The following is a 6,220-nucleotide window of genomic DNA, read 5'->3' as shown; positions in this document are numbered from 1 at the left end:
TATAACAAATATAATAGGAAAACTCAGCTAATTTCTGATTTGTGGGCATATGAAAGTAATTTCCTGGTCTCCTTGTCTGCATAGTGATTCAAAGTTCTTTTTAGTATCTAGTGATCTTTAGTCAAGCAGAGATCTATCTCCTTTCCAAGCTGAAGCTCTTCATTGATCTGCTCACCTCTTCATTAACACGAGGCAACTTTGCATAACTACTTAAAGGTATGGACTAAAAAATTATATCATCATTGCAGGGTCCCAATCATGATGTCTGCAACTGTAGAGCAGGTGGCTGGTGGTTTCTCATCGGCAGTTATCCAGCGTGTTGCCGACTAGACGATTGATTTCCTTGACAACAACTATAATCTAAGCCATGCTACTGAAGAGCTTCTGACAAAACTCCGCACAAACCTCACGATCGTGAAGGCAATAACTGAGGTGGCTGACAATGAGGTTATCATCAACACTAGTCTTACCAAGTGGTTGAGGAACCTCCATGATGCTGCCTATGAAGCAGAGGATGTGCTCGACAGATTTGACACTCGTGAGGTATTCACAGGAAAGCGCAAGGTGTCCGAGCTTATATCGTCATCAGTTAGGGTCCTGAGAGGTTTGATTGTGCCTGATGAGAGTCTGCGAATGCTTGAATGTGTTGTGCAAAAGCTCGACCACCTTTGCGCAACGTCCAACATATTTCTGGAGCTCATGAAGCAGAGCAGCTTAGCATCCACCAAGGAGGGAATAGGTGGAGAGACTACTTCTCGTGTTCCGATTGATGTCAAGGTGTTTGGCCGCGATGAAGTTCTGGAGATGATACTGAAAATTGTTCTGGGTTCATCTGGCTCTGAACCAGAATCCAGTAGCGTAAGAGCAAAGCTTGGGGCAAGGTGCCGCATTGGTGGTGTTGATGTTATACCAATTGTTGGTATGAGCGGGGTTGGGAAGACAACCCTTGCTCAAGTCATTTACAATCATGGAAGTGTGAAGGGCCACTTTAGACAGAGAGCATGGGTGTATGTTTCAAGACACTTTAGTGTGAAGAGAACCCTGCAAGAGATGTTGCGCTCTTTGAAAGGAAATGATTCATCTTTTGACTACGCTGATAGTCTGGAAACAGTTCTTAACAATGTTCAAAATGTCATCCAGCAGGAAGGAAGATTCCTTCTTGTGCTAGATAGTGTTTGGGATGAGATGTGTGAGCAGTGGAATAGTTTGCTTACTGCCATAACTCGTGAAGTGCCAGGAATTGTAGTTCTTGTCACAACACAAAGCAAAAAGGTTGCAGACAAAGTAGCAACAATGTGTCAAGTTCCATTAGCACCTTTGCCATGGGAGAGTTTTTGGTCAGCTTTCCAGTATTATGCATTTGGCACCAGCAATGTTGTGGTGGAGAACAATCAGATTCTTCTGTTAATTGGTGAGCAAATAGCAAAAAAACTAGATGGCTTGCCGTTAGCAGCAAAAGTAATGGGAAATCTGTTAAGATCCAGATTTACCGTACACCAGTGGAGAAGCATCCTTGAGAGCGATTGGTGGGACCTGAGTGAAGTTCTTTGTGAAATCCTTCCATACATGGGGATTAGTTATCAGGATCTACAGCCTAGACAAAGGCAGTGCTTCGCTTTCTGTTCGATTTTTCCAGGAAATTACTTGTTTGATAAAGATAGATTGGTCAATATGTGGATTTCTCACGATTTCATTGAACAAAGCGCATCTGGTGGCACTAGATTAGAGGATATTGGAGGTAAATTGTTTGATGAACTTGTGCAAAGATCATTCCAGGCTACATTTGACAAAAAGAGGTACATTATGCACGATCTAGTACGGGCTCTGGCAATTGGTGTTTCTTCATATGAATGCTTTCTCCACAGAGAGACCTCACAGAGAGCATCACCAACTGTTCGCCACTTGGCTCTGCACGTTGGTAATCAACTTCACCTTCATGAACTCAACAAGTATAAAAATCTGCGGACAATCTTACTGTTTGGTCATTGTGACAGTAATGCAATTTGTGATATTCTGGACAATATGTTGGCTAACTCAAGTAGCATACGAGTGTTGGACTTGTCTCATTTGGAGGTGCTGACAAATATGCTGCCCAACATTTCTTCCTTGAGAAAATTGAGATTCTTTGATCTTTCTTTCACAAAAATCAGCAATTTGCGCAACTTCCCTTGCAATCTTCAAGTTCTATACCTCCGCGGATATGCCCGGAATACTATTCCTCAAAGCATCAATAGTCTTGCCAACTTACGTCACCTGTATGTTGATGCTACAGCTCTCTCTCTATGATTCCTAGTATTGGACAACTAAGTAAACTTCAAGAATTGGAGAATTTCAGCGCTGGAAAGAGAAATGGATTCATGATAAGTGAGATAAAGAACATGCAAGAGTTATCTGGAAAACTTTGCATTAGCAATATCCACATCATTAGGAGCACACATGAGGCAATGGATGCCAATATGATTGAGAAGAAGCACCTTGAGGCCTTGGAGTTGAAGGGGAGAAATGTATCCAAAGATGTACTTGAAGGATTGCAGCCGCACCCAAATCTGAAAGAGCTCATGATTGAAGGTTACGGGGCCTCAACTTCACCAAGCTGGATGTTGCAAGGTCACATCTTTACAAAAATTTAGTCCCTTCATGTTGGAAACTGTCGACTTCTGGTTGCACTTCCACCATTTGGAAAATTCCCTTCACTCAAGCATCTCACCCTAGATAACCTGTCGTCAGTGAAGCATGTCGATGGAACATCTTTCGGTTGCCTCCCAAGTTTGGAGGACTTAACTATTTCTTCGATGACATCATGGATAAAATGGTTACATGCCGAAGAAGATCATGGCCCTCTCCTTCCACACATCACCAGGTTTCGACTTCACAATTTCCCTTCACTGGAAGAAGTGCCGTATCTATCATTCATATCTTCACTGTCAGAACTTGACATTTCAGCTTGTGGGGACTTTGTCAAGGCACTGCCACAACATTTACAACTCTTGGCATGTCTCAAAAAATTAAGTATGTCTTACTGCGATCACCCAGTGCTATTCTCTGGGCATCAGTTGAAGTCACTGGAGTATCTATATCTTAGAAAATGTGGAGGGCTACGTTTGATTGATGGGTTACACTGCTTTCCCAGCCTCAGGAAAGTTAATGTTTATGGCTGTCCTAACATTCTTGCCGAGTTCTCAGACAATTCAAGTAGACAAGATGAGCAGGGCGTACTTCACCTTACCAATCTAGAAACAGATGTGAGCTTGATTAATCGAAATTCTTTCCTCTCCTCAGTGAGAGATCTGTGTATCTCTTATTTGGAGGCCTTTAGCTTTACCCCAGAGCAGGAGGAATGGTTTCAACAACTGATCTCTGTAGAGAAAATTGAGTTTTTTCACTGTCGCTTTCTCCACGGACGACTCCCTTCTACACTAGGCAGACTTGTCTCGTTGAAAAGACTTCATTTTACCATGACGTTACCGGTGTCACTGAACGGACTTGTGCCACTTAACCTCCAAGAATTGATCATGGATGGCTTCAACATGGAAAATAACTTCAAACCTGGAGGATCAGATTGGCCAAACATTTCTCATGTTCCATACATTCGACTTAACGGGAAGACAGTCCAAAATCTGTCAATTAATGCTGCTTCATCTTCTTCAAACCACCAAATTTGAGCAACCATGTACCTGTTACCGTGTCTCCATCTGCAGTACAAATAATATTTCTGTAAGCATGTTTTCCACTCTCTAAATTCTTATTGTGTCAATATATTTTTAGAGGATGATCTGTTAGAGAAGAAGGATAAAGGCTGAAAGTGTCAACCATGCCTGTTAGAACCTGCAACTAGGAGATACATGTTACATGCTCTAGTGATGGTGAGAAGGTGATAGCAGTGGCACCAACAGACTGGTTTGGCAGCTACTCCAACCAAATGGTGGAAGTATTAGAAACATTGTACAAACTGTTGATTGGTCTGGTGGTATGTGTGGATGGGAATGATGTTCATGTCTGGGTGTTGAGTGTAGTACTTCATTTTTTTTAATCCTGGAACAGTGGCACTTCTATTGAGCTAGGAAGCACCAGAAAAGATGCCATATCATGTATGATTTCCTTGCCATAGCAACAGAAGAGAACATCACATCTCTCCTTTCTAATTCCTGTTTTTACTTCACAAATTTGTTTCAATGAGATATTTTATGCTACTAGTGATGATTTCTAATACTTTGTGATGTGGCATCCTTGTCAGTCTTCTGGGAAGCATTGCTTGGGATACTCACGGCACTTGGCCGGCACAGATTGCATGTGGATAAACTCTTGCTGGCTGATGCAGAGTGCACCCAGGACAGTCAGTAGTTCCCGAGAAAGCTCAGGAAGATCAAGGAGAAGGAGACTGACGACGTGCGGGCTTGAAGGGCACCAAGGAGTAAAGTGGCAGGACTCTTCTCTGTTGCTGCTGGGCTCTTGGACCCCAATGCATGTGGAGGAGGATATATAGGGAGACCGTCCTCACCAATAATGAACTTGTTGCTGAACCTTTGGTACTAACTGAACCGTTGTTGATAGGTACTCCCTCCATTTACTTATACAAGGCCACTATGAGATATACGTTTTGCATCTATACAAGGCCACAAACAGTAATCGAGGAAAGAATTAATGACATTTCCTCGTACTAGCAACCTGTTTAATTTTGCATGCATGCCAACATAATGACACTAGCTAGTTCCTCCACTCAGTTTCCTTGCATGCATGTTGCGTATTAATGATTCCAGTAAACGAAAAAAAAATGGTGACTTGCAAAGTAAGCATTAAATTTTACCTTGGTACCTGTAATATGAGTTTGTGGCCTTGTATATAAAAATGGAGGGAGTATGTAAAAAATGGAACACTGTCAGGACTATTTAATTTGATAATTAAACACCTTTCGTTTGCCATGTCGAGAATTCAGCATTTATTCTTGATAAATCTGTACCAAGATTCGAATTCTAGTGTTGCGATGAGGGTTGGTATATTATATATACATTCTTATATCTGAGAATAGGTCTCACGAACTGGTTGCAGGTTGTGTGCACCAGGGTGTTTGACCGAGATGGCACCCTTGATGACGGACGATGCCTGGAGCAGCCAGACAGGTAAGCTTTGCATCTACATTTGCTTCACACATGGAACAGTTGTTGTGTGCATACATATATAGATGCATGATTGATAGCAACTCAACTGAACCATACTGAACTGACGGGGTACCTGTATGTATGGTACAGGTGCAGGGGAGGTAAACAACATGTTGTTCAGGTAGAAAGATGGAGGATTCAGATTCAGCCATGTCGGCAAGGCAACCATGGCTGACTGATCGGAACACTCCTTCGCCAGCTGATTGATCGGCTCATTGCCGGTGCCGAGCAGAGCTGCAGATGACAATGCCAATTCACCTCGTAGTTCATCAGTTTAATTTTTGGCCTGGTACTGTGTGTCTCTTGGTGCTGTCCTTGATGGTTCAGTCAGACAACCTGATTAGCTTACACTCTGGTGCCATTTCCTATGCGCAACAGTTGATCCTACCTTGTATACGATCAGATTGTTTTGAAGGGCGGTAGATCGGGTGCTTGATACATAAATCCGCACAAGATGCTGGTTGATGCACGCTTACCAGCTTGAAGATGAACTAATAATAGCACGAACTCTTGAGAAGTTGTTCTCTTGTTCAGCAAACATGTTGAACACGAGAGAAACGTTATGGCCACTTGTCAGAGATATGTGACACCTTGTTTGTGAAAAATGTGATTTATAACTATCACATTCAAGACATTGTGGTATGTATGGTTTATCTTGTCTTAGTAGGGAGCTCTCCTATATGGCACCTGACGCGCTGGCGAACATGCCAGCGCGCACCCGTCCGCTCCCGTGCGCACCTAGTGGGCTGGCCCACGAGCGGGGCTGAAAGCCCCGGTTTTTCTAATTTGTTTTTTTACTATTTTTGCTTTCCGTTTTTCTTCAAAATAATTCGTAATTTAGAAAATTGAATTTTGTAAAAAAATGTTCCTGATTTAAAAATAATGAACTTTCTTTGAATTTTAATGAAAATTTAGTTATTTTGACGAACAAATTTATATGAGCATTTTTCTAATAGTGATTAACATTTTTTTATATTTGATGAACAAAATTTTAATACGATGAACATTTTTTAAACTTGATGAACAAAATTGTATTTAAGAATATATTTTTGAAAAATGGAAGT

The 6,220-nt window shown here is 41.8% G+C and overlaps 1 pseudogene; it reads left to right on the top strand.

Annotated features, from left to right (window-relative positions):
- Window positions 1–261: 261 nt before the first annotated feature.
- On the top strand, window positions 262–5,766 carry LOC119287284 (annotated as a pseudogene).
- Window positions 5,767–6,220: the final 454 nt, after the last annotated feature.

Source organism: Triticum dicoccoides, chromosome 4A, assembly GCF_002162155.2.
Source record: "Triticum dicoccoides isolate Atlit2015 ecotype Zavitan chromosome 4A, WEW_v2.0, whole genome shotgun sequence".
Taxonomy (NCBI): Eukaryota; Viridiplantae; Streptophyta; class Magnoliopsida; order Poales; family Poaceae; genus Triticum; species Triticum dicoccoides.
Note: the sequence above shows the minus strand (reverse complement) of the source record. Positions and strands in the feature narration are given on the sequence as shown.